Source organism: Chamaea fasciata, unplaced genomic scaffold (assembly GCF_029207755.1).
Source record: "Chamaea fasciata isolate MVZ Bird 193981 ecotype frontalis unplaced genomic scaffold, bChaFas1.0.hap1 SCAF_5, whole genome shotgun sequence".
Lineage (NCBI taxonomy): Eukaryota > Metazoa > Chordata > Aves > Passeriformes > Sylviidae > Chamaea > Chamaea fasciata.
Window position 1 is genome coordinate 8,629,105 of NW_027094090.1, and position 26,562 is coordinate 8,655,666.

At 38.2% G+C, this 26,562-nt stretch overlaps 1 long non-coding RNA gene across 2 annotated transcripts; it reads right to left on the reverse strand.

Annotated features, from left to right (window-relative positions):
• Positions 1-839: 839 nt before the first annotated feature.
• On the reverse strand, positions 840-19,922 carry LOC136290109 (uncharacterized). 2 transcript variants are annotated; one of them, XR_010720966.1, is made up of 3 exons: positions 19,852-19,922; positions 3,285-3,389; positions 840-1,434 (listed from the first exon to the last, which is right to left on the reverse strand). It is a non-coding gene; the product is annotated as an uncharacterized lncRNA (long non-coding RNA). The 2 variants fall into 2 exon arrangements; XR_010720967.1 differs by having other exon boundaries at positions 3,261-3,389.
• Positions 19,923-26,562: the final 6,640 nt, after the last annotated feature.

Consider the following 26,562-nt stretch of genomic DNA (forward strand, 5'->3'; position numbering starts at 1 on the left):
TTCAGCCTTTTTGATAGCTTTCCTCCTGTATCTACATGTTTTCTCAATATACAGACACTAAAACTTGTGTGCATTCTGTAGGCTGGGAAGCAAATTCAGAAGCACAATAGGTATGAGAGCAGTTTATATGAAACCAATAGTGCCAACTACAGGGGTTGTATTCTCACCATCCCTTAAAACACACAAGTCACCTCACCAGGTCAGTGGATTTCCATCCATGTCTAATAAATGAAAATTAATTACAACCCACCCAAACTTTCTTAGAACTTATCTATTTATCTAAGCTGAAAACAGAGTTAGAAAATTTGGTTACTTCCAGGTGGTGGCAACAAGCTGAGTGAAATGGTTGCCCTGGAATTTTTAACATCACTAAGCTGGTGGCATTTTTTTTTCCCACAGAATTGAAGTCTGTGTGTTCAGCTCCAGCATTGGATACAGTTATAATAGGATGCAGCTAAAATGGAGATTTTTGGACTTCCTGCTGTCTAACTTCAAGTTCTTTCCATTTGGTCATTGCATGAATTCATATCTTGACCTAGGTTAGTCAAAGGGGCTGTAAAAATTAGACTCAGTTTAAGTACTGGGAACATTTTGATGAGAAAAAAACATTGGATGGACACAGGATTAGGCTCTTGCTGCCCAAGTCCAATTACAATCCAAGTGAAAGTAAATGTCCTTTCTAAAAGAGATAATTTCAAAGTCACATTCTTCCAAAGTTCAGTAGACATTATCTCTGTTTTCAAATGTCTGAATATTATGATAGATACTCTATTTATAAAAAATCCTCATTTCCAGAAGTTGACTTCTTTCCTTTATAATTGGTGAAATCTGTTAATGAAAGTCATTGTATATTATGGCTTTTTGAGCTACAGTAACAGAAATATTGACTCACACTACGTAAGACAGTATATTTATTTCTTTGGAACTTCAATACCTCCTCCTGTTTCTTGAAGGACAGCACTCTACAAATGGCCAGGCTTCTACAACAACTGGTACTACCTAAGGTCAAAAATATCATATAAAAATATAGCCTGAAATGCTTCAATTTGTTCTTAGTGAGTATCGAAGTTATTTCCATAGTAAATATTTCTTGTAACACTGCATTAGAAGCAGTTTCAGAATGCTCCATAGGCATAGTCAGAGACGAAGAGCTGAGCAATAATTCAGTTTTAAGTTAATAAAGACATGAGTAATGGTTGGATGGTTGGATCCCAAAGCAGGTGTCACATCCTGTGCCCGTGCTGAGCACGCATGTGTCCTTTGCAATCACTACTCTAGATACAGCAGCACAGCTTGATGTGGTCAGTGGGCAAGTTCAAAGTCCTTTGCAGAGCTCAGGATTCCCTCCTTCTCATTAAGTGAGCATTCATACAACCCTCCTGGGTCTCTTGAAGTACACAGAGGTGACCACAACATCTTTCAGTCCCCGCAGGCCTGGAATAAAAATTTTTACTGAGAGAGGACAAAATGTTAAAAATGGGTGCATGTAAAAAGAGCCTTTGGATGTTTATCTTGGGCTGCTTTTGAATGAAGTTTAACAACCAGGACTGCAAAGCCACAAACATCCAACTAACAATGAAGAAAAATCAGAACCACTTGTTTTCTGGTGACTGAGGTGACTTGCTTTCTGCTGTCGCAAGTAGCATAAAAACAGGAAAAATAATTCTAAAAAAAAAAAAAAAATAGAGAGAGAGAGAGAGAGAGAGAGAGAGAGAAACAAACCAAGAAAAGCAAATTGCTTTGAATGGCCAACAGCGTATGTAACATTTCCTTGCAAGTGTTTATTATCTATATGATACACACCACCTGCAGCATGAGGTGTAAACAGCCAAAAGCAAAATCTGCAATGCATTTTCTGTGTTTTTAATAGGACTTCTTGAGTATTTTTTTATTTCTTAGTTCTTAATCCTTTGAACAGAGCAACTTGTAACCAGCAGCTCAGATCAACCTAAACCCTTTCAAATACTGACACTGGAAAGATATTGTGTATCCAGACATACATACCCTTTGTACCTGACCTGTCTTCCTATCTTCCTCCAAAACTGTATGAGATTGGACCTATAAAATGTTAAGCAATGCGACATACTCTTCATGTCCCTGCATCATTGCCCAGTGTGTCCCTGGGAATACGTCAAATATAAAACTCCCTCTCTTGGTAAGGGTGACTAGGGACAACACCCAACCCCCTCCGGGCATTAAATGATCTTTAAAGATGCATTCTAACCCAAATCATCCTACGTTTCTAAGAAAACAAAATCAGGGAACTTGGAATATTCAAAGCAGAATTTGGGATTTGTTTTTAGGGTGACAGCACCAGAACCTGCACCTGGCTGGAAATTTGAAATTTATATGTGGAAAAGGATCTTGCTTGACAAGATTTAATGACCATTCTGATTACTTCACTTAAGTCTCAATGGTGAATGGTGGACATTTTTTCACTTGTCTTTTCTGATTCCAAATGCTGCTACTGTCTTTAGCTTTCAGGCACAAGCAACTACTTGCTTTGATATCTGCAGGTCTAAAAAAAGTCTCAGTTTTGGTCTCAGTTTTGCACTAATGGTTCAGAGGTTTATGTTGCAAATTATTTGGAGCAGGAATTCTATATTCCTTGTTGTGTGTAACATCTGAGTCTCTGAGGACCCAGCGTCCTCAGAGTGAAAACAATTCAGCGAAAACAATTCAGTGAATATAATATTTTGCTTAACTGGGTTTTGGATGAGGCTGTCTTGTTAACTGAAATGCAGAATACAAATAGAATTAATTCTTTTTTTCACTCACCCTTTCCAAGGAGCGCCTATAATCAGAATGTTCTTTGTCTTAGAGTCAGTCATAAATTTTATGACAGCATACATGCCAGAGAGCTTTGCACATAGACATGTTTCTCTGTTGTCAATAGTGGTTTGTGTCACAGTGGGAAATTTGACTGCTGTCTTCAACACTCAAATATAAGTGGCAGAATCACAATTCACAGTCATAATTTTATGAATAAATTTACCTTCTCTTCAGATCTCAGGAAAATTATTTATTTTGTTTGGACTGAGCTCCAGCTCTTTTGGATGGCTTATATTCAAATTCAAGACAGTTCATTCATATGCAAATACTGTGCCAGGGGCAAGTGGAACAAAGTAGCTGACATCCTGTTTTGCTACCCAAAGGCTGGTCCATGAGGCCATGTTTCCATTCCTACTTAACAAAGGTGTTCCTGTGGCTCCTGTTTCAGATGTGAGCATACCATTCTCACACTTAAAAAATACCTGTACCTTTTCCTACATTCTGATATGAACCACATGCCATGGGCTGATGGTAATCCTTTACACAGGTCATCCTGAAATAAACAGCTTCTGAAAGCCACATCCTTGTCCTTTCTATCCCATAAACTCATAGCGCAGCTGAAACACAGAACAACAGAAATATAATTTATCATCAAGATGGTTGTGATTGCCATGAAATATAACAATATCTTGGTATGAATCTATCCAGGATCATTTTTTCACCCTCAGACATTCACGAATGCATCTGATAGAAACCCTTTCAAGTGTTTGCCAAGTGAATATAAATATGTACAGCTGGGGCCAGGGAGGGAATCTTTCCTTTTATTTTCCCCTCTGTTATGCATCAGCATTTGATTTGTTTGTTTATCTGGTTTTAGGCCTTTTGTTTTGCTTGTTTGTAGATGTATGAATTTTAATGAACAGAGCACTCTGATATGAACAAAATATCTGGAGAGAGCACAGAGCAGTGGTTAAGAGACAGTGTTGGTGTTCAGGTTTTTTAGATCCCATTTCAAGTCCTCTCACCTCTGAAAAATCTCTTCATTCTATTCTAAGCATATGCCCATCATCAGTCTTTCTCTCATCTCTGGTTTTGCTTATCATGTTTTCAACAATTCTCTTTGTCCCTACTTTTTGCTACTTTGTTCCACTGTTTGGCCTTTTCTTGCCATGCCCATTTCAAGTCTTTTAACTCAAAAGGATATTAAAAAAAGTCAAATTTTCCATAACCTAGGGCTTAGGAGATGGCAGCAAAATTACCAGCTAATAAACCTTTTTTTAATGAGGTATCTTTTTGGACAGCCAAAAAAGGCATAATTTGAAGCCCAGTGTTACTGGATTTTGAGTCAAAGAAGTGAAGAATAAATGGGATAAAGCAAAAACCATGGCGAAGGGCCCTATCAGCTGTGCCCTCAGAAAATCTGATTATACTCTGCTGGGAGGATGGTTCACTTTTTCTTTCCATTTTTCTTATAATATTTCCATAAATGTCTACTGATGTCTTCCACAGAAAGGAACTGGGCTCTTGATCTGAACATCTATGGTGGCTTTAAAAGTTTTAAGTACAGAAAGATTAGAGGAAAAAATGCAATGACCAGGGCGAGGAAGACATTCTATTTTCATTAAATAGCTATAGGAAGAAATCTTGCAAGAAAAAAAAGTAAAGGGAAGAAAAATTACAAGGCTCCACCAAAAAACTTTCCAGTTGTCTTGTCACATACCCAGACAACGGTTTAGACTTATTCCTGCCAATAAATTTCTTATAAAGAGACCAAACTGAAACACAGATGTCCCATCTCATCAAATGTATATCATGACTGGCCTTAAGCCATGCTGGAGTCTTACTCATAACTGATTGGGCATTTCAGAAATCCCTGTGTCTCAATTGGAACAAACAGCTTTAGGAGTAAGAATGTGTGTGACCGGGAGCTGCCCTCGAATACTGCTGCTGGTTTTTTCTTACAGTGTACATGTGAGCCTGAACCTAAAGACACAGTGCATTGAAAACCTGGAAGTTAAAACCTGCACAGCCCTGATGAAGTTGTCCCTGGACTGTGGAGTTCGATTTCACAGTGCTTTTTCAATGATACCAGGAAAATACATTGTTTGGCTTTCCCTGTCTTTGCTGAAGAGAATTTGAGAGAACTTACTCTCACTCCCTCGCTTTGGATAGGCTGGGCCTGCAGTACAGAGCTGACTTAGTGACACCTATGACTCCAAATGTTTTACAAGAGGTTATACAGGAGCAGAAAACCTTCTTTCTTTTCCCTTTTTTTCTGAAAAGTGAACTTTTGTAGCACAAATAGTGCTTTTGTGGGGATAGAAACTGCCCCACTAGGTTTCTCTAATCCTTCTTGAGAGAGACATCCTGGGGCAATCAACTCATTTATACATTCTCTACATTTTTTCCCCCCCTTTTTGTTGAAGAAAAGGGCTGGTTTGCTGCCAAGACCTGTTTAAGTGGTAACCTATGCAATTCATTCTAAAAACACTCATTTATCATACCCAAATTAATCTTGTAACAGGATAGCTTCTCTTATTTTCATTGTCGTTTTGCCCTTTGGATAAGAGATCACAAACACATACATATCCAACTCAAAGATTCTAAAAAGCATATATAAAAGAGGGAAAATAGGAATGGCATTGCTATAATTATAAACAGAAACAAGTAGACATACATCTTCATTTCTCACATATCACATCTATTAATAATAGAATGAAATGTAATTTGTGCTGAATATTGCTCAGAGTCTTGTGCCAGAAGCATAATTGTTTTCAATCAGATTGGTAGTTGGAAGGAAAAGGCTTTTTTAAAACCCACAGTAAACACAATTTATGCAAAATTATTAAAATATGATATATTCCATTTTTTTCTGGAACGCAGAATGCATTTTGACATGAAAAATTATATAAACAATGCAGAGTTTGGTATGAAACTACTGTACAGAATTTTAAAACCATATATGCATGCTGTTGTGTATAAAAAATAATATCTTGGCACTGGCAAGAACAGCTTGCTACAATGAAAAAGTTATAAATGTAACTTTTACTGCAAGCACGCAGCCTTTTTAAACCCATGTCTTGTAAATGCATTGCAGACAAATTTAAACGAAGGGTCGAGGTTTCTGTGGCAGGTTTGGACTCTTGATTCTTCCTTTTTTGGGGGGGTGGGTGTAAAATTTTATGGGTTCTGCTCACACACTTAGAGGCTTTTCTCTCAAAGGACTTTCTTGTAGACGAACACACTGCAAAATGTGTGATTTCTGACACCTCTCCTGTTCCCAGCAGCACAGGCCTAAATTTATGTTCTCTGTCCTGCATCCCACTCTGCAGAGACACGAAGAAAATAATGTCTTATTTTTCCTTCATTTCCCCACACACCCCCTTTTCCCTTGTGCGCCAACATATCTCTTCAAAATGACTTTCCTTGTCTGTGGGTATTGAATATCTCTAAGTGTTTTGGAAAGATGGTCCATCTCCTTGCATAGTTGAAAGGGTTTGAAATTGTGGTTTTTCAACCAGATTTGAAAGTGGGAAGCATTCACCAAAACCACTAAACCATGATTCTTTCCATTGACTGTAATGAGCTTCGGACCAAGACCTTGATCTTCATTCTTTGTCATTAAATTCTTTAAAAAACGAGTTTCCTCACTAAGCTGTGAGTTGTGATTCTCTAAACAGTTTTTGCAAACAAATTTAAGCTTATGGATTTTTTATTAATTTTTTTTTCAAGTGAGAATTTGCTTTCTTTCTCCATCACTGGCTGCTCGCTGGTTTGTCTGTGATGGGTTGCTGAGGTCAGTAGTACTTTTTCTGCTCCATGAATGGAATGACTCAAGTGTTTGAAAGAGACTAATGACTCTAATAGCCAACAAAGGATGAATTTGCTTATGTATAAACATCTTTGTTTGTGTGCCAGTTAGGACATTTATGCACAGTACATCTATTCTTCCAGCATAGGTGTATGCAAATTGAAATAAAGCTTGGGGGGAAAATGGCAAATGGAGCTTGCATTTCAGATGGAGAGACTTGGGAGCAGCCCAACTCCCTGGCGTGGTACAGTAGGCGCCTCCGGTCCCCCTGTCTGTGCTCTGGGTTTCCCACAAAAGAAAATTGCTGCAGGTCCCATCCAGTCTGCATGTCCCAGCAAGTCCCTAGTTAGGGTGTTTGGAGCAGGAGGACTGCAGGGCACAGCACCACACAGGCCCAAGGGTCACATTATAATGAGCTGGAGATGATCAGAGAGATACACTGGACAACTCCAATTCCCAGAAACAGCTTGAGCGTGTTTCTGATGTGCATTAGAAAAACAAAAAACAAGCATAAAAGCAAAAGCCTTTTAGCCTCTGCCATACCTCCAGAGTTTCAAATGCTGTAAAACATATTTTCCTATCATAAGGGTCTGCTTTTCAGTACTTTCTTCTTCTTTTTTTACTTCTCTCATCAGAAAATGACCACAGAAGCCTTGAAATTTAAAAATATCATCAATACAGAGATGCTTCTGTGGAACATCACAGTTTAAATAGGCTAGCACATATTGACTAAATTCTTTGGGTGAAAGTGATCCAACTATTTGCAAAGGCAACCCTCTTCTAAAATTATTTTTCAATTGAAAACATTGAAATTATCATTTTTCAATCTCTTGTGGGTTATTTTCTTATGTCTTTGCATAGTTTGAATTATTTGTATTGGTTTGTTTGTTTTCTCAGACATCTGATTTCTTTTAATAAGTGCATCCATGAAAATTAAAAAAAAAAAAGAAAAAAGAGGACATATCTTACTCTAGACCAGAGATTACACTGGGGGTAGGGGGTAAAATTAAACCTCAAATTATTGCTGCATGTCTGAGGCACAAACAAGCAGCAAACAAAAAATTAAACATTTTCTATTGAAAAAAATATTTGCATTCATTCTGTGTTCAGTGCTTTCTGATATGTTTCTTTCACATAGCACACTTCCTTGGTAAACCTCAAAGCAGAAGCTGGGGCTCACATCTTAGAACCTTCTAGGGCTCCTAGGGCCAGACAAAGTTTTTAAGAAGCAAAAGTGGAAGCAGCAGTGAAGGACCTGGTCAGGTAAAAGCATCCAATACCCAACCTCCCTCATGCTATCAGCTGAGGGAAGCTCTGCTGAGGGCCCTTACAGAGGGAAAAATTATGCCTATTAGTGCTTAAAGTCAAACCTGCCACATCCTAAGATCTGTCTGAAGTCAACCATCTCTTTGGATCTGAGCAGAAGCATTTTCTGAGACAAGCAAGAGAGCCAGGAGCTCAGACCACCATCTCCTCCGGCTCATTGGGATGTCTGTCTGCCTTCATGGCACATCCAAGCCAGTGGGCTCGACACTCTGGAGCCCAGAGCTCCAGTCCAGGGAAAGCTTAATGTAGATATTGCCATAGAATGTCTTTTCTTTTTTCAGTAGTGGTGATTCCAAGCTTCCACCCACAGCCTGCTTTAACTACAGTACTGTGGAGGACAGTGACGCCCACAGTTTGGTACTGAGTCTGTTGTCAGCTCTCAAAGTTTCTCTCAGAGTTTAGCTCAGCTATTTAGGGCTGATGAGATCATGCTGTTTAATAGACCAGAGACCACATACGGATGATTTACCAGCACTTGGGAGAACTACAGTCTGAAAATCGTTGAGCACAGCTAATCCCAGGACTTGATTCTGGCAGGTAAGATTGGTCACTGGAATTGCTCCTGTCTAAGGGGTGCAAAAAGTCTTGACTAAAGCAGTATTTTCTGGATTTACTTCTGTAACACTGCTATGACTTCGTTGATGTCTGCAGAAATGTATGGGAATGAGAGGACAAAACCAGCCATGACCAACCAAAACCAACCAAACTACAGATCCTGGTTTTGGCACTGGTGCTTTCAGAAATGTACACTTCTTATTCTGTACCTGCTCTCAGTTTCTCTGAAGATGTCTCTTTCCTAAAAACCTCTGCTGTGCCTTGAGTAGAGCTGTGAATTCCCCACAAGAAGGGATCTATCCCTCCTGGCTGAGCAGAGATTACTGGCATTGTATAAAAACAACACTGTGGTACAGGTGATTTCTCACAGCTCACTGAGAGTGCTTGGTCATGCTGGGTGTTAAGAGAAGGGGATCTGGCTGGCCTCATTCTTTCTTGCCAGGTGCCAGAATGTCCCATGGATGTTTCTGCAGCAGGATCAGTGCAGGTACCTGTGCTCCTGTAGGTTGCCTTGCAGAGGTGTCAGGGCTGGGTTTATATAAAGCCACACAGCCACTGTGTTTGCCTAATGCTGTTCAGTGCAGATCCCAGTCAGGGCTCAGATTTGTGGCTGGGCTTGGAGCCTGCAAAACTAAGGATTCAGGATTTGGCCTGCATCTGTCTGTGTATTTATATAATGACAGAAAAAGCAAATTCCTTACAAGCAAATATGAGTCAAAACAATAACACTGTGAAGGTCAGCTGAGCACAGCAGTGAGATGATATTATCCCAGCCACACATTCAACTCTTAAGCTGCCTGATCAGCCAGAGGGACTCCTGGGCAAAAGTCCTGAGAAGATGCCAGCTGGGAAACCACCCACTGACACCCAGCTGGCTTCTCAAAACAACTGGAGCCTCAATGTTTGACACCCTGCTCCAGGCACAGCTGCAGGGCATAGCCGAGCCACAGAGCAATACCAAGGGCTTCTCATCAAGTTTTCCGACAGAAATACTGCACATGGAAAACACTGTTACAAATCCTAATTGGTAAGGATTTCCTTTTCAAAAATAAGATGAACAGCAACATATTTAAGGTTATTTTTTTTTCAGTCTAGCTGGCATAATATTAACCCAGCAAGTCAAACTTTGTTTTAGGGTTTGTTTGTTTTTGTTTGTTTTTTTTTTTTTTCCTATAAATGTATTGGTTAGCATCTCACTTTCAGCCAAGATACTATAAACAATTCACAGACACAGAACCAATCCAGAGTTAATTAAGGTTGATCAAAGCTTATGTGCAGCCCTCAACTCCTAGTGCTGAGAATAAAAGCAGAGGTCTTTGTTAAGGATGTGGTGTCCTTGGAAATATATATCCACTCCTTGTTTGTTTGGAATTAATTTAATTTCATTGTAACCTCATGTCTACAAATGCCCTTGCATTAAGTAATAACAACCTCTATGCAATTCTTCTTGGAAAAGTTTTGAAACTATCTGGAGGCATTCACCATAAATGTGTATTTCATTTTTTAAGATGTAGTAATGTGTTTACTGTAGTAATTTTGAGAGGTTACATTGCATTATGATCACTTTTCTTGCAGGGAAGCACCAGCTTTGACCAGTTCCATTGGGTTAGGCGCTGTACTGGGATACAATAAATATCTGGAAAAGTTTCCAGGCTACATGAACAAGACAAGCAGGAGGTCCTGTGCACGCTCTACCAACTGAATGTGGAGATATCAGGGCTGAATCTAAAATTAAAATCTAAAGTCTTGGCAATAGGGTTGTCTACTCACCCCCCCCCCCCCCATCCATTCTAGGACAAAGCCTCTATATGTACCAGCCACCTACACTTGTGTTTCTCAGGTGAATGAGAACAAAACCCAGCAAGGGGAGGAGAATCTAGCAAACAGCAGGTGTTGCAAATAATTTGCAATTTGCATGCTACATATTTGCCATTCTGCTTAGAGAAAACCAACTCAGTTAAAATCTGGACTTCTAATAATACCTTTGTTTCCTCAACGGCAGACAGAACAAGTTGGTCATTGCCTCCAGAATGCCCCAGGTTTGTCTCTAAACTGGGTTGCCTTTAATAGATAGACACTCTTAGTGCAGATGATAGGGCACTTCAAAGTCCCAGGTAAGAATTTGGTTTTACTTCCCCACATTTGCAGGCAGCATTACCAGAAGTCCATAACCTCCGCACTACTGCCTAACAGGTCCTAAACCATACTCATTTTTATGACCTTCAGACTGTTCTGAGCCTAGAACAGGTTTGCTCCTGAAGGGCTGTATACAGAGAACAAGCATTCTCTTCTCAGGGGAGTAGTTTTTCCTGTGAGGGAAGAGCCTGGCATGGAAAGGCCCTGTCCCCATCCTTCCACAGGACAAGCTCTCATGTGCAGTAGCCCACAAAAGAGCTCTTTGGTGTTACATACGACTCTCTACCAGATGTTTTACCCTGATAAAATGCAGATCAGGTTCTATTTATGCTTATGTTGCAGGACAACTTCTCATTAAGTTGGTGTGATACAAAATTAGTAACTTTGGCAGTATATAGTCCTCTCACAGAAATGGAAAATCCTATATTCAACCTTGTTCACTCCTTCTGAACAGGGCAAGAAACCTCTCCAAAGACAGCAAAATCGGTCCATTTTTCTTTTATGCCCATATGCTAAATTACACAGATATTTTGTTTTCTTTTTCTTCACTTTTTTAATGTGTGAGTTTTGCCAATCCAATTTTCTTCAGGACAAACTCTCCTTACTCTATAGCATGGGTACTTCCTCACAGTATGTCCATCGTGTGTAGAGGTAACTAAGTAATCTATTCCTATTATTAAGATTTTGCAATATGCCCCTGAAGGCTTGATAAACATCCCCAGATTTATTCCAACCAGCACATGGGACACTGAAGGCCATCTCTAACCCAAAGCAGAGTTTCCATTTGGAAATGAAATATGATTTTGAACTGGGAACCCAGAAGCACAGGGATTTTAATTTCTGTGGTTCTCAGCCTTTCTTTGGTCTTCAATTAGTCTTACTGTCAAGCGGAAAACAAATTACAGTAAAGTATAAAGCAAAATGTCAAATTTTATTGCCTGCCAGGGTTTGTTATTGTAATGGGAGCTGGACAAATTGGTATTGGGTAGAAGCCTTGTGCCTATAGTTACTAGAGGTACAAAAGTATTGGTGAACTTTTTGTTCTGACTAAAAAATCACTCTGGGCTATGTGACTACTATTTTATGTTCCTGAGTAGAAATGAAACTCTTTTTTCCTTGACTATTGAAGCAACAGAAGTATTCTCCTCTTCCATGGGAAAAAAATTAGAATGATTCCATCACTTTGTTACCAGCAAGTCCCAAGTACTTAATAAATCGTAAATATTTCCCTTAGGTTATATTTAAGGAAATAAACCAACTCATTGGTTTTGGATGAGTTTGCATGTAGAAAAACTGATTTATTATCTGCTGAAGATAAGTGAAAAATCACTAGTGGAAACATGACACAACAAAACGCCATGTCAGGTTGAAAATTTGAAATAGGACAAAGTGTAACTGCTTCAGCAGATTTTTCCATCTGGATTTTTCAGGGAAGAACGTTTCTGCTGACTTTAAGATTATTTTCTGTTTTTATTTTCCATTCTAAATTACTTATTATCTATTAGTCCTCGCTTCCACATAATCTGAGAGAACAGCTCCACATACATGTGAAATCTTCTGGTGTTTTAATTGGATGTGTCTCCAGTGTGATACTGTAAGTTTCTCATTTAGCATCGGTGGTTTAGCATCCTTTGGAGTAAAGTGAACCAATGACTTAATTAATTTCCACTTGGGCAGTTATCTGCTCTGGGAACCTGCAGGAAGTATTATTCTATTTGAGGGTGACAAATGAACATACATGAGGTACCACACGCCACCCAGTGGGAGATCTGACAAGAAACATAATTTATTTCATTAGTGGTGCCAAAATGGGCTTAACAAGCTGAAAACCTAAATATGTAGTAGTGTCATAGAAGAGGAAACAGCATGAGCTTTGTCTGAAATAATTGATTATGTACAGTTCACAACATATATTTCCATGGGAAAGTTTAAGTTTTGTGCCAGTCTTCATCCATCATACTGTAGTTTGTTAGGTGTCAACCTAAGTGGTGTATAAAATAAACAGTCATAAATACTTTTGGATTTGGTAATACTTATCAATTACAGTATGAAATATAGATTTAAAAGAAAATAACTAGCCTTGATTCAGAATTAACTTTGGGGTTTTAGAACATATTTATAATTGCTCTGAGTATTGTAGATTTCAAAACATGGCTACAGTCTCCAACATCCTTGGCTTTCTTCAGATTTATTGTAATTTATAGAGTAAAAGTTAGTGGCAGCCTCTAATTACCCACAGAACCAAAGTTTCCTGAATGAAAACTTGAGATCAAAGGGCATGAATAATAGCCTTAAAGGCATCTCCCCTTACACAGGCTACTCTTAGCCCCTCTGCTGTCCTTTGGTATAAATTAAGCACCTTAGGATGAATAAAACATGAAGCACAGAAGGTTTAGATTTCACAGAAGATGAATGGTTGGATTATTGATGGGAAAAGGAGCACGGGAAAGTATAAACCATGTACATCTAAAAATTTTAAACTCTGTAAGCAATCACTTTTTCTTTAGTAAGTTTTTTAAATTTATTTTTTCGTCATTTTGTTCAAATCCTTTCTGTTGATAAGGCAGCTGGGTTGTTCTGTGTCACTGAGCTGCACTTTTAAGCAAGCTCAGAAGCCTTTCACAGCTCATTCTGTTGATTTCAGTGGGCATATGACCAGGCCATAAAACCACAAGAGCAATCACTGGTTGTTAAAAACCATACAAGCACTTACATTCAATTATAATGAAAAAGGTGCATACCTCTTGTGTCTCATGAAATGCAGACTTGAAGGCTGTTTGATTCCCCTTATATATAGCATGAATCCAGTTCCTTCCTGATGTAAAGTTCATTGCCTTTCACTAGTGTTACACAAGCTGAATTTAATTCATTTCATATCCCATCATGGTATAAATGTGTGTAACCGTAGGAATTAGGAAAATAGGATCAAAACCCTTTCTAATGTAGATGTTTACTCACAGACAAAAATTTTCCAGGATGAATGGGTACATGAGGCAAAAGCTGTGTATTTGTTTTGAACAATATTCAGTATTTGCTTTCTATGAAGAATGTTTTCTTTGAAGGAAAAAAAAAAAAGAGTACGAAAAGAAAAATCAAGTAACAGTTTTGGGAAATGGTAAAATAAAATGTTTCTCCATGAGCTGTGAAAACAGCTGACTCTTCATTATGGCCTTAATTTGCTAAGAACCAAAATACTAACTTTCTGAAATTTGGACATCTGAAAAGTTATTATTTTGTGTTTACCTGTATTGAAAACAATCAATGAAAGCAGTCAAATGCCCAAATTACCTTATTTATAAACCAGAGAGATGCATATTATAATCATATCTCATCCAATCCTATGGCCCAGGTATCAGGGCAGCCAAGCAAACCCAGGAAAAGGGGATGCACCTATTCCTTATACTTGATTAACATCTGGGCTTTGAACAAAGCTCATCTGGTTTCCAGGAAGTTGAGTCAGGCTTTCTCTCTCCTCTTAAGGCTGTTCCACTTTTTAGAATACAATTAAAAATTCAGTGGCCTGGGAAGGGAACCCAAGTGCCTCACATCCCCTGGGATGGGTCTAACCACTGTTTTATACAGTCATTTTCACGCTCTCTTGCTGTCTCAATAAATATTGAAGTATTTATGCAAAACGAAGGACCCTCTGTGTGAGCATTGGAGAAAAAACGCATTCAAAGACTACTGCAGATTGTGATGGTTGCAGCAGCCTTGGGGAAGGGGGGAGTCCTGCCTTTGACCCATGCCTTGAACCTGGAAAAAAGAGGTTTGAGCATGTCTCTCCTCATGGAGGAGTGTACTTATTTTTGGAAACTGGATAAAAATATAGAAATTTAAACCAAAATGTGCACTGTGATGATCTCATGCAACCTCTCTGGCTTTCCTGATTCCGAGTGCAGAAAAAAATACCATTTAGAAAATTGTAATGGCAAGGTTGGGGGTGTGGGGATTTTTTGTTTGGGGCATGTTGGAATTTGACATAAAATTTTTGTTTGGTTCAGTTTAGTCTTAGAGTAACCTAAATAATACTTCTTCATAATTATATTTGCTTTTCTTTTAAGAAAATAAATACATAATCACCAAAGAAATAGATCAAGAAAATGTCCATGCTTTTTCTAAGCTTTCAGAATTTTTTCTCAAGTCCATTCATTTGAAAGAAGAGCTGTGAGTCAAAGTTTTTTTTTGATTATAGCCAAAAAAATCGTGTTTTTTTTCCCTTGTGAAGAGTGAGAGGAAAGCGTACCATTTTTCAAGTAGTTTTAATCTTATCTCTGAATAGGTGTAGTTATGCTTAAATAGTCAGGTTTCAGGAAAAACTTTGAGCTCCCAAAGCTGATCCAAAGCCCTCTGAGTAGGTGACAGTCTTTCTGTTGACTTAAACTGTCTATAGAGGGGAAGCTGAGTTAAAACCTATGGACTGAGAATTTGTGCCTGTGTAATCTAGTTTATTAAGACAGAGGTTTACAGGAAGGAGAGATACCTCAAAGTTATCTTAATATTGCGGCAATTTGATTAATTATGCTTTGAAGTAAGGATATTTTCATTTATTGTGTGTGTTGTTCAGATTTATTTTTCTCCCTGCTGTATTATGGATATAACATATTGATGGTGAGGACACTGTAGAGGCCAATGAATTCCAATCAATGTGAATGCTCAGAAACCCTCAGTGGCCAAAGGGCTCTGGCAAACAAAGCCATTTTATAATGCATCAGCACAGACTTCACATTGCCCTGAGGAATAGAAAGGGTGGTTAGTTTAGGCAATCATGAAAAAATAAATCTCAAGGAGCAAATATTCTCACTTAAAACAGCTTTCTGACAATAAGGCCATTTCTGACGGGAAGGGAGTTCACAGGTCATTCTTATTAAGTGCTTGACTGATTTATTTTAGCACAACTCTCCCTTCTGCTGAAGCTGGGAGAACAGAGGTGCATTTTTCCTCCAGAAAAGCCTGCTAGTGCAGTGCTGGGCTGCTGAGTGGAAAGGGTGAGCACTGCTATCCCATCATATCAATTGCAGTATGCTTCCATCAATGCAGCCAAAATGCTCTGGAAGGGAGAATTCTTCAGCTTGAATCCGCTCCCTTACTGACTCTCCCTGACCTCTAGAGTTTGCCAAGTGTCCTTTTAGGAACAGTTAGGTGATAGTTGTGCTTGTCCTTGCCAACTGGATAACCTTTTCTCTCTACCCACTGCACTTTCCTACAATATTTATTTAAGGAATAAGGAACAACCCAATTCTCCCTCTAGAAGCTGGCATTTTTAAGTCTGCCTTAAAGCATTTGTGATGTTTCTCAAAGCCAGACTGTACTGAATATTAAAAACATCATATGGGGTAATATTCCTCACTCATATTATAAACTATATCTATTGGGACTCCAGCTTTGCTTTTAATTACATCATTACCCTAATTATCTTACTAACATCCATCCCTTTATGGAAGGATAAAATAAAGGCTTTTTTCTTTGCCCTCGCAGCAGAGTCATGATCAAATATTCAGAGACTATTACACTAATCATAACCATTTCACTGTTAGCTTCCACTTTGCCCATCTGTTTGCCCATATCCACTTGCTTCCTGCCATAGGCTCAGACTGTCAGCTCTCAGAGGCAGGGTGTCTCACAGAGCTTTGCACAGGGCTTGTTTCTGACTGTGTGTGTGGGCGGTAGAACTGCTAGAGTGATAGATTTGTTTTCCAGATTATCGGTAACATAATTGCATTATATTAAGTTGTAATATTTTTGCCAATGTATTTTCTTACCTTATAATGTTGAGGTACTGTGCAGCATCTCCAAAACAATTGGGAGCAGCAATTTATTTATTAATTAAACAGATTGATAAATAGCAACTGAAGCAGTTTGGGTACAATAAAGGCAAATGTTCTGTCCTTTAATGATAGACAATCATGAGTTCAACACACTTTTCAGAACTGAGGATACTAAACAATGAAAAGAGAATTTGATTATGTGTTGTCACTTCAATTCATTCTTCTCCCTTCTCACAATTAGTTTAGGCCCTTCATCTATTCATGTCATCCATACTACTCTTCTTCGGTTGTTGTTTATCACCTCCCTCTTTTATTCCTGCTTTGCAAATGGGAAACCTTTGCAATATTGCTTCAGAGGAAATAATAGATCAGACTAGACAGTCACACTTTTTTTTTCTTTCATTTATAGCAAGAAGAAATATGAAATTGAAATTATTTGCCGTGTTCATCAAAGAGAGCATTGGGTTGAGAACATTGGATGCTGGTTGCAGTAGTAAAGGAGTACAAGCTGAAAATATGATACAGCTGTGCAGATAACTTTGTGATTATTTTGAAAAGCTGGCTATCTGCCCCATCTGACAGTCTGTGAACATGGCAAATAATTTAACATTCATGCTGCTCCTGTTTTGGCGTTATATATATGAATCATGTGGTCACCACTTTCCAAATTGGTAGTCGATCAGAAAGGAGTTAATGACTAAAGTTTTGGTCATGACTTGTTCCATTGTTCCATAATAAAAGACATTGTAAAATGAAATATCAAGGCATAAAGGACATTTGTGTCCTGACTCATAGGTCATGGAGAGCTTTAATTTTAGTGCATCTTAAGTAGTTATTTCTAACTTCAGAAGTTTCCTGAAGGGTTGATTAACTGCTGAATGCCAGGCATGGTCCATAGATTCCTTTTCGATTCCATAGGCTTCTACACCCCCTAATAACCAGTCATTTACTATCACTTCTACGAGCTGGAAGAGAATATGCAAAGTCTTAATTCATCTATGCTTCAAAAGTCTATGGAAGATTAGCAATTAGATTTTCTCAATTAAAAAAAAAACAAAAAACAAACAAACAAACAAAACAACAAAAAACAACTGATTATTAATTGCCTGAAGTTTGGAGTTGAGTTTTTTTGTGTAGCTGAAACATGTGAGAAGGGAAGCCCTCATTAAGTTACATGGTGAAAGAATGGTTTTTAACCGAACGGCTTTATCCTCTTTTCTCCAGCAGGGAGGTGGACGCTTTTTGTTATACTTACACCATTTGTGTTAAGCAAGTTTGAGTGTGAAAATCCCCCTGTGGAGTAGGACTCTTGGTCCTAAGTCCACCTGGGCTTATGTGCATGTCACTTTCGAGCAAAGCTGATAACAGAATTAGATGACGTGTTGGGTTATTCTCAACACAGCAGTGAGACAAGTCACCTCAGTTCTTCCAAGTCACCAGTTCTTCCTCCAGGATTCAACATTTTCTCTGAGCACATAGTGACCCCAATGGCTGTCTTGAGGTGAGCTTCTCTCTATCAGCATCAAAATTTTGCCCCCTTAGAAAATCATGAGTGTCCGCTTATCTGAATTTTAGCTTTTGTTCTTTATTATGGCTGAACTAGCACAAGTTAAAAAGCAGTGTGAAGACAGAGCTAAAGTTAGACTTCATGCCAAGTAAACTTGGAGTTTTCAGGGCAGGGAAAGCACAAAAGGAGAGTGAATACTGATCCAGCTATGGGAGACACAGCCTGTACCTCTGTGATTTGCAATCAGATATGTCATAAGAGCATGAGAGAATATCACATTTACAAATGGGCAGGAGTAGGTTATCCCAATGCCCATTAGTGCAATATCGAATTTCTTTCTTTATCTGTCCTAGAAGGGAGCAAACACAGTCCAGGTTCTTGAATGCACAGGGAACAAGGAGCTGGAAAACAGTGTCACCAGCCTTCCTAGACCCCCTGGAGGAGCCACCCTGTATTTCAGAATAAATCTTGTGAGCCACTGTGCACCAGCCTCTTCAAAGGCACTGTGGAAATTCAGATACTGTCTCATCACTACCCAAATACTTGCCCGCTTTTTTTGTCACACAAGGTTCCTAGCTTGCTTGCTGTTTGTGCAGAACACATGGATACACCTGCCAGACATTTCACATCAAAGGCATTGTAGAGCTTATGTTCCAAAGCAAATATACAACTGATAGCAAAACACAGCAATCAAAAGCAGACAGTTCTTCAATTTGATGTAATGTAAGAAACATGAATTTGTATGAACTACCCTGATTTTATTTTTGTCTTCTACTGCTATACAAGAATATTCTTTCGATGATAATTTGAGCAAAAAAGAAGTCTGTTGAAACTTCTGTAGTTAGAATAGCAGGAATTGGATAACAGTTTTGGCTTGTGGGGTTGTTTGCTTGTTTGTTTTTGTTACTGATGGCAACTGGAAATGTTCATGTTAACCAAAGTGACAGGGAAAATTGTCAGCATTGCAGCACTACCCATTGCCTCCCTCCATGAAGGAAAACACTCTCCATATCCATCTGCGGAAATTCAGCTTTGATTGAAGATTTGCAAAGTCAGTTGCTTAGGATTAATAATGTTGCTAAGGATTGCATGAGAGGCTTGGAATCCTTGACTCATCCACCTGATATACCCAATCTGTTTTACCTCTCTCTAAATAGAAATTTACCTGTCATATCTAGGATTAAAATAACTCCTGGGCCATACAGTAAAGATTAGAAAGATTTTAATATAAATGGAAACAGCCTAAAATTTAAGGGATCACTTTAGCTTCCTGCTGTAGCAAATTCTATGTCTAACTGGAAGGTTAATAAAAGGAAATAAGCATTTACATCTTAGAAACTGAACAATTCTTTGAAGTTGTCTTTACATGAGGATTTTTTTTTTAATTCAGTAGTCAGCTCTGTCAACATTTCCCTTCCAAAATATCATATTAATGTGAAAATAGAAAGGAAAAAGGCACAATAAAGCAGAGGTTTTATGACTGTAAAATTAATCTCCATAGAAATACAGAATTCCCAGCTGAAATGAGTAAGAAATCAATAAAAGTACTGAAGTGATAAAACACAATTGTCAGGGCAGGAGGTCTTGAAGTGCTATTTAGTCACTGTAGTGGGATTTTTTTTTTGTCTGCACACAGCAGTCAGATGAATAAGGTTCTATACCAGAGATGAAATGCAATTCATTTCATCTTCAACATACTACTTGGCATATCATTATCATACATACACAAACTAAACTGTAACCAGAACATCTTCAAACAGAGTTTTGAAACCCTGGTTATACAACAGGAGAATGAGAGTGACATAGTTTAACTGCAGCCAGCAACCAAGTATCATGCAGCTGCTTGCATAGCAGTATTAAAAAAACAAAACAAAACAAAACAAACCCAAAAATACCAACAAACTATAACAACTGTAAAGAAAAGGAAAAAGAGGGAGAAAGAAAACCCAAGAGAAGTTCTGCACAATGCAATTGCTCACCATGCACTGACCAATGCCCATCCTATCCCTCTGCAGTGACTGTCAGCTCCTGACCAACTCCCCCACTTTCTTTACTGGGCATGACACTCCATGGTGTGGAACATCCCTTTGGTCAGCTCAGGGCAGCTGTCCTGGCCATGCTCCCCCTCAGATTCTTGTGCACCTGCTCACTGGCAGAGCCTGGGAAACTGAAAAGTCCTGAATTTAGACTAAGAATTACTTAGCAACAACTAAAACATGAGTGTTTTTCAACATTTATTCTCATATGGAATCCAAAACACAGCACTGTACCAGCTACTAAGAAAATTAACTCTATCCTAGCTTTGTCATGTATGAAACCAAGACTGGGCAGAATTTTTATTAATGACCTAAGGCAGCAATGATAAGAGGTTGTCAGTGATACTTCACAGCAGGATGAAAGCTCCAGTCATGTAAACTGCAAAAGTTAAAACCTGAGCAAGTACTTTTGCTGTGTTTACAAAAGAGCTGAGATGATGATGATGATGATGATGGAAGCAGCATACTAGCATATTTTAGACTGTTACACTAAATGCCATTTTTTAAAAGTTAGATGTAGCTATATATGACAGTGAATGAAAGGCCTGAAAACAATATATGAACCATCTGTAGCTATTCTGAGAACGAAATGTTTCTTTATAAAAGTAGTGGCTTGAAGATTCATTTTCAGGAATATCAGAGGCAAGAGTCTATCTAATCTACACTGCCAGTAATACTCACCTGTGGGATTTACAGAAGCAGAAACTGATTCATCCTGCACCAAGCAGTTTATCCTGGTGATGCTAATGCTACAGAAAGACAACTGGGAAAAAAAATGTAGAAAGAGTTTGCTAGGGAAGTCAGAGTAACATTTTTCAAATGTTTTCAGAAGGGGTACTAAATATTTCTAAAGTTATCAAGGGTATAGAGAATTTTTTTAGATAAGATTAAATGGGTTGTCTGGGAGACACTTAGATATTTTTATTTTCGTGTTGTCCTGGTCCCTTTATTGCTGATGTTTTAACCATGAACTTGAGTCTGTTAATCTACTGTTTAATGCTTTTCTTAAAACCCTCTCAGATGGGTAAGAGATGAGAAATTATATTGCCACACCTCTTTTGTAATTTTGTTACTGCTGTATTCCTTCAAAATTGACCAGAGTTCAGACATTTGAGTAAACTGTGCATTATTTAGCTCCTGATGTTTTGAACTGAGCAATACTACTTGCATCAGACACCATGTAAATTTAGCACTAGATCAACATGCATGTGAAAAGACTTACCAAAAACACAGAACCTCATTTCTTCTTTTCCCAGCAAAACATCAAAACCATCAAAAATCATCATTAAAAGGATTCAGAATTTCAAATATGTATGACCTTTTTTATTTATATTTTATTCATTAGTTGTAAATTATCTGAAGTGACCAGAGCCTTTGACATGCTGTGCCAGAAGACTTCGTGCCTTCCCATGGGGACCATCAGTCCCATTTATTTTTGGTTATGCCATGCCCACAGGTTTCGCTGTGTCAATTTTCTGCAACTCTTACTCAAGTGACACTTCCTTAGGGAAAATGACCTTTTCAAACATCTCCCCAAGAATTGTAAAGACATTACCCTTTCTCTAAAGTTTGTGTCAGTTTGGTCGTACAATTTCACCCAAAGTATGCCACTGGTGACTGTCTAAGTCTCACAACATATTCTCATTTCATTTTAATAAAAAAATCATTTCTCTTGGTGGTACCAGGTTGAAGTAAGTTTGTATTTTTTCCTGTCTCTACTTTTAGCGTTGCGTCTGACAGCCTATTAATGTCTTCTATTCCCTCTGGAACAAATTACACTTCATGGCAGACTCATCGTAGCACCCCACAAGTTAGTCATGCTTGTTAGGAGCATGACTCCACAGGTTTTTTATTAGTTTCAGGGGTTTTGGGGTTTCAGTTTGGGTTTTTGGGTGTTGTTGGTTTATTGGGGTTTTTTTGGCACCATTTTCTTGCTTACCTATAGCATTATGGATAACATCAATTATGGGTTGCATTCTATACCTGTAATGAAACTGCTTAAAAAAACATTAACTAAATTCTGGGAGAATTCGCTATGCAACAGGTTTTTATTAGATGTAGAGCTGGTTTAGCAAAAACTTACTTAGGACATGTGGTTACATGTTCAGCTGCAGTATTTTCTGTGAAAGTACTCTCTTGAGAGTCAGAATTATATTCTAACACAAGTATATTTATCCTTGCCAACTTAAGCAATATCATCTATATGTGTTTTCCTTCAAGGTGCTGGTGTTCTTTTATCATTAGCAGGAATTTATCACTCTTTCACTTAGTTTTGGCTCATGTGGTAATCCCTGCCAACGTTCTTTACTTCACTCTTCACTTTGGGCTGTTATAAAATATTTTTGCCCTTCCTCTAAGGTGTTTTTGGACCATCAAATGAGTTTTATGTATCCTTTTGAACACATATATTCTTGTAACACCCTAGAAATTGTGAGGTTGTTTCCTTTAACCAAAAGCCCATCTAGAACTGAATAGTCTCCCTTGCAAAGTTTTTGGAAAATTCTGATCCTACCATCCCATGCTGGTAACTTGAATGATTTCCCACTGTTCTATCTCAGATGTAGTTCTGGCAATTTCAGTCCTCATCTATTCCAAGACTTGAGTTTGTTCAAGTGTTGGCAACTCCATAACTTAGTTATAGGTGCTGTTCCACTGCATGTTCGCCCTGACAGTGCTACTGTAGGTATTAAAACTTTCCCCCTTTTTTATCAGTTGGACTACATAATTTTGTTTCTGAAAAAATAATCATTTTCAGCTTCTTGAACGCTGAAACAGTTTTCCAGATCCCCATCTGATAGCAATAAATAATGGCTGATCAATTTCATTTTAAAAGAGCATACAAAGTTAGAAAGAACGAGGTGAAGCTTCTTATTTCCATTGCTTAAGGTCAATGCCTTCTTTTGAGCAGACTGAATCTCAGTTTTGGTTAGTGGTTACAGTGGTCGGTGTGATACATTGCTGATTATTTTCAATCACACTACTGTAAGCAGACTTTGCAAGAGCCTCTCTTAGAACTCCCATAAAAACATAGATTTCTGCTTTCTGGCACAGTCGCTATGTATTACTGTGTCATTTAAAAAACCCATCAGTTTTAGAACCTCTTTAAGCTTCTCCTTGATAGTTATTAGATTTTCTTTGTACAGTTTAACTTCGTTAGGAACACTTACCAGAAATTTTCTGGTATGATTTAGCATTGAGAAGAACTTGGAAAGCTTTATGTGTCATCAGGCATTTTTGTGATGTCTTCAACTTTATTATAAACTGCACATATACCTGGTTATGTTAAGATCTAGTTGTTTTAAGATCTATTTGTGTTAAGATATGTAATGTCTTATTATGAATATTCAGATTTGGGCCACAGTTTCTGTTTCTTTTCAAAATTCCAACAGCTCAGAGCTGTTAGTCATGGCTAATGTTTTATTTTGCTTTTCTAAAGCAAATATTACTTGGGGAGACCTGAGTATTGTCTACAGCATGGATGCAAAACTTGTACTGTATAAACTAGCTATGCAAAGGCTAAAGAGATATATCATTCAGTCCCTGACTCCTTTATATGTTTTCACTTTTCCAGGATAAGCTGGTAAAAGTCTAACGTGAGACAAAAGGATTTCCCAGATGATGCACTGGTCCAGGTCTCCATCTTCCTCAAGAGTGTCATTTCACTCTCTGTCATTCTCTCTGTCATGTCATTTACTATGTGCATAATGAATGCAATTGCTTTTTTAGAAGTGTTCTGTAAATCTGTTTTTGGTCAGGAAGGCCAGTTTTAAGGAGGGTGCACAGTGCTTTGGTTCTGCACTTATATAATAAATGTGATATTACTGGGAAGAGTGTACAGTATATCTGGAGAATGAGCAGAGCAAACTAAGACCTCTCATTGCTCATCTTTTAGAAATGGATGCTACATCAGCTCAGTGGTGACAGACACATATTCAGATATATCCAAGAAGACAGCAGGAGAAGCAGGCAAAGAGGTCCATGAATGCCACCTTCTCAAAAAACCTTGGAGTTATTCTTGCAAGTGTGATAGGGGAACCACCCTGTTTTCACTAAAAATTTGATTTTTACTGCCCCATGCCTCTTTGGAGGTGAGATATTTACCCAAGCCTTTAAAAACCAAAATGCATGAACTCTGATATCAGTGTTGATTATTCTGCTAAAGTTAAAAATTTAGATTTCCTCCATGCCTACATCGAAAAATACACCCTCATTTTAAAATTACTAAAAAATATTAAAATTATCAACTTAAAAGTTTTGTGCTTTTGCTCAGATATACATGTTCTAATGATTTGTGTCACTGTGTAGGGCAGGAACATTTAATGTGAAGCCAATTCAAGGACTCTTCCTTCCTAAGTTTACCCACACCCAGATTTATTCAGCGACTGGAGCTGTACTGCTCATAGTTATTCCGGATTTCTTTGGCTCCACTACTGCACGTAATTCCTTTATGTCATGGGATTTAGGGTATAAGTAAATGCAATACACAGATTATTCAGGGCAGCTTCAGAAGCTCCATGGTGGCTGGGAGGTGGCCTCTACCTCTATTCTCAAAAATTAGAGGTGACTGAGAGGGCAGGGGGCAGGTTGGATATTGGTGGCACTATTTATCACAACTTGGATTTTTTTTTTCTGGTGTTTTTTTGTCTCCTTTCCAGGTATCATTGTTTCGTATTAACTCATATGCTCTTGCATATGGCAGGTGCATTTTTTCTTCTGAGTGTAAATAGGATCAACCTTCTAATCCTGCTATATTTTATATCCATATCTCAGAGCTGTCTCCACATACAAATGAACAGAGTACCCATCTGTTTTTCAAAGTAAAACTATAAGACAGCTTTTACTCAAGCAATCAGATTTCTCAGATATACATTATTACTATTTTTTATTGCATTAAGGTAATACATAGAGATGCCACCTGACAGTAGCATTCTTTTTGTTACATTTACATAGTTCACAGCAAATAGTTCACACAGCATTTTGCTCTGCTGATAAAAAGATGTTACAAAGAATATATCATATGCATTTTAAACACAGGTAACTAAAGGCTGAAACTCATACAAAACTCTTTAAAAATAGTGATTAAATTCTTATTAGTACTTAAAGAACTTTATTTGTTGTGAAAGAGCCCAGGTTCCAAAGGGTGTTGGAGGAAGACAGAGATGGTTGAAATATCGACAAGAAAGAACAATCTACCTCCCCAGAGCTGAAGGCTATTTATCTCTGGTCAGTAGAAACACAGAGCAGAAACAGAGAAGCTGTGGTAGCAGTAGGAAGAGAGAATCTAGACACGATTTTCTTTTCTCCTGAACTGACTCTTCAAGCTCCTGAGATACTGGGGAAACATTTTTATTTTTGAATAATAGGTGAAATGGAGTGTGTGAAATGTTCTTCCTAAAAGCAAATTCAGTGAACATAGGGTAGTTTTTGAAAGGGAATTTATTACTCACTGAAGAATAACATCCTTTTACATTCATAGTAAGAAGCAGCAGAAATATAGATAGCAGTGTAAACACTAAATCTTGTCCCTTTCACTAAGTGTGTTGTGGATGCTTCACCTTCTGCTAATACAGCATAAGACAGCCTTTAGGCTTGTGCAGTTTTGGTTTCTCCCTTGACAATCAGTGTTATACAGATTTTTTTTGTAGTGTGAATTGTTGTCCCAGAAAAAGCAGAATAAAATTCTTTAAATTATAAGCTCCATCTTCCTTGGCCGCACTCTTAAGATGACTGATGATCTGTAACCCATATTATTGGCTGTTCTGAACTGAAGTTTGTGTTACTTCTTTATTAGTACATTAACCTGTCCTGTTCCAGACACTGCTGATATTCTGCTTTTCATGTGTACAACAAAGGCTGCCTTCTGGAATGAGAGGTGTCCCAACATAAATTGCTGAAATCAAATTGCAGCATGTCCACTAACTCCCAACTACTGCGAAGGAGGCAGAACCCTCCTTTTCTCTCTAACACAATTTTCTTGGTTCCTGAAATCAGCTTTTATCTGATACTAACTGTAGTAGTAAAATTCCAAGTCGGAAGTGGATCACAGCCAACTCTTCCACTTGTGCACAAGATAAGTATGCCATTAACTATGTCTCCTAAAATTATTTATCTCATGCAAGCAAATGAGTTCAAAGCCTTCCATTTACTGTTATATGATTGTAGATATCTGCTGTCAGGTCTTCACTGGCTAAAGCTGGGGTCTTGACAGGGACAGAAGAAGAGTCTGCAGTCCAGTATAGCCCACAAATATAGAGTTTTTGCAAAATAATATGGCAGCTAGTAAAAAAATGTATGCCCTCTCTTTTTTCTCCTCATATACAAAGCACAGTATCAGCAGCAGCCCTCTCCTTTACAGGTATGAGTCCTGACATTGTGCTTTCTTCCGTCAACTTGAGAGTTCTCAGACAAACAAGATCTACCAATGTATAGAATACTCACATTGGTTTGAGTTTATAGCATCTCATGGGAGAACTTCTTCATCTCTGTTTTTCCCTTCATTTATCTCTTCCAGACTTTCTTCCCTCAGAGAATGTACAGGATATAGTACAAATATCAGCTTGATACCCTTACAAACAACAACATTCTCTGGAAAGAACTTCAATTTCTTTTTCCACCACTTGGTCTCTGAACTTAGAAAGCTAGTTTTTCGGAGTT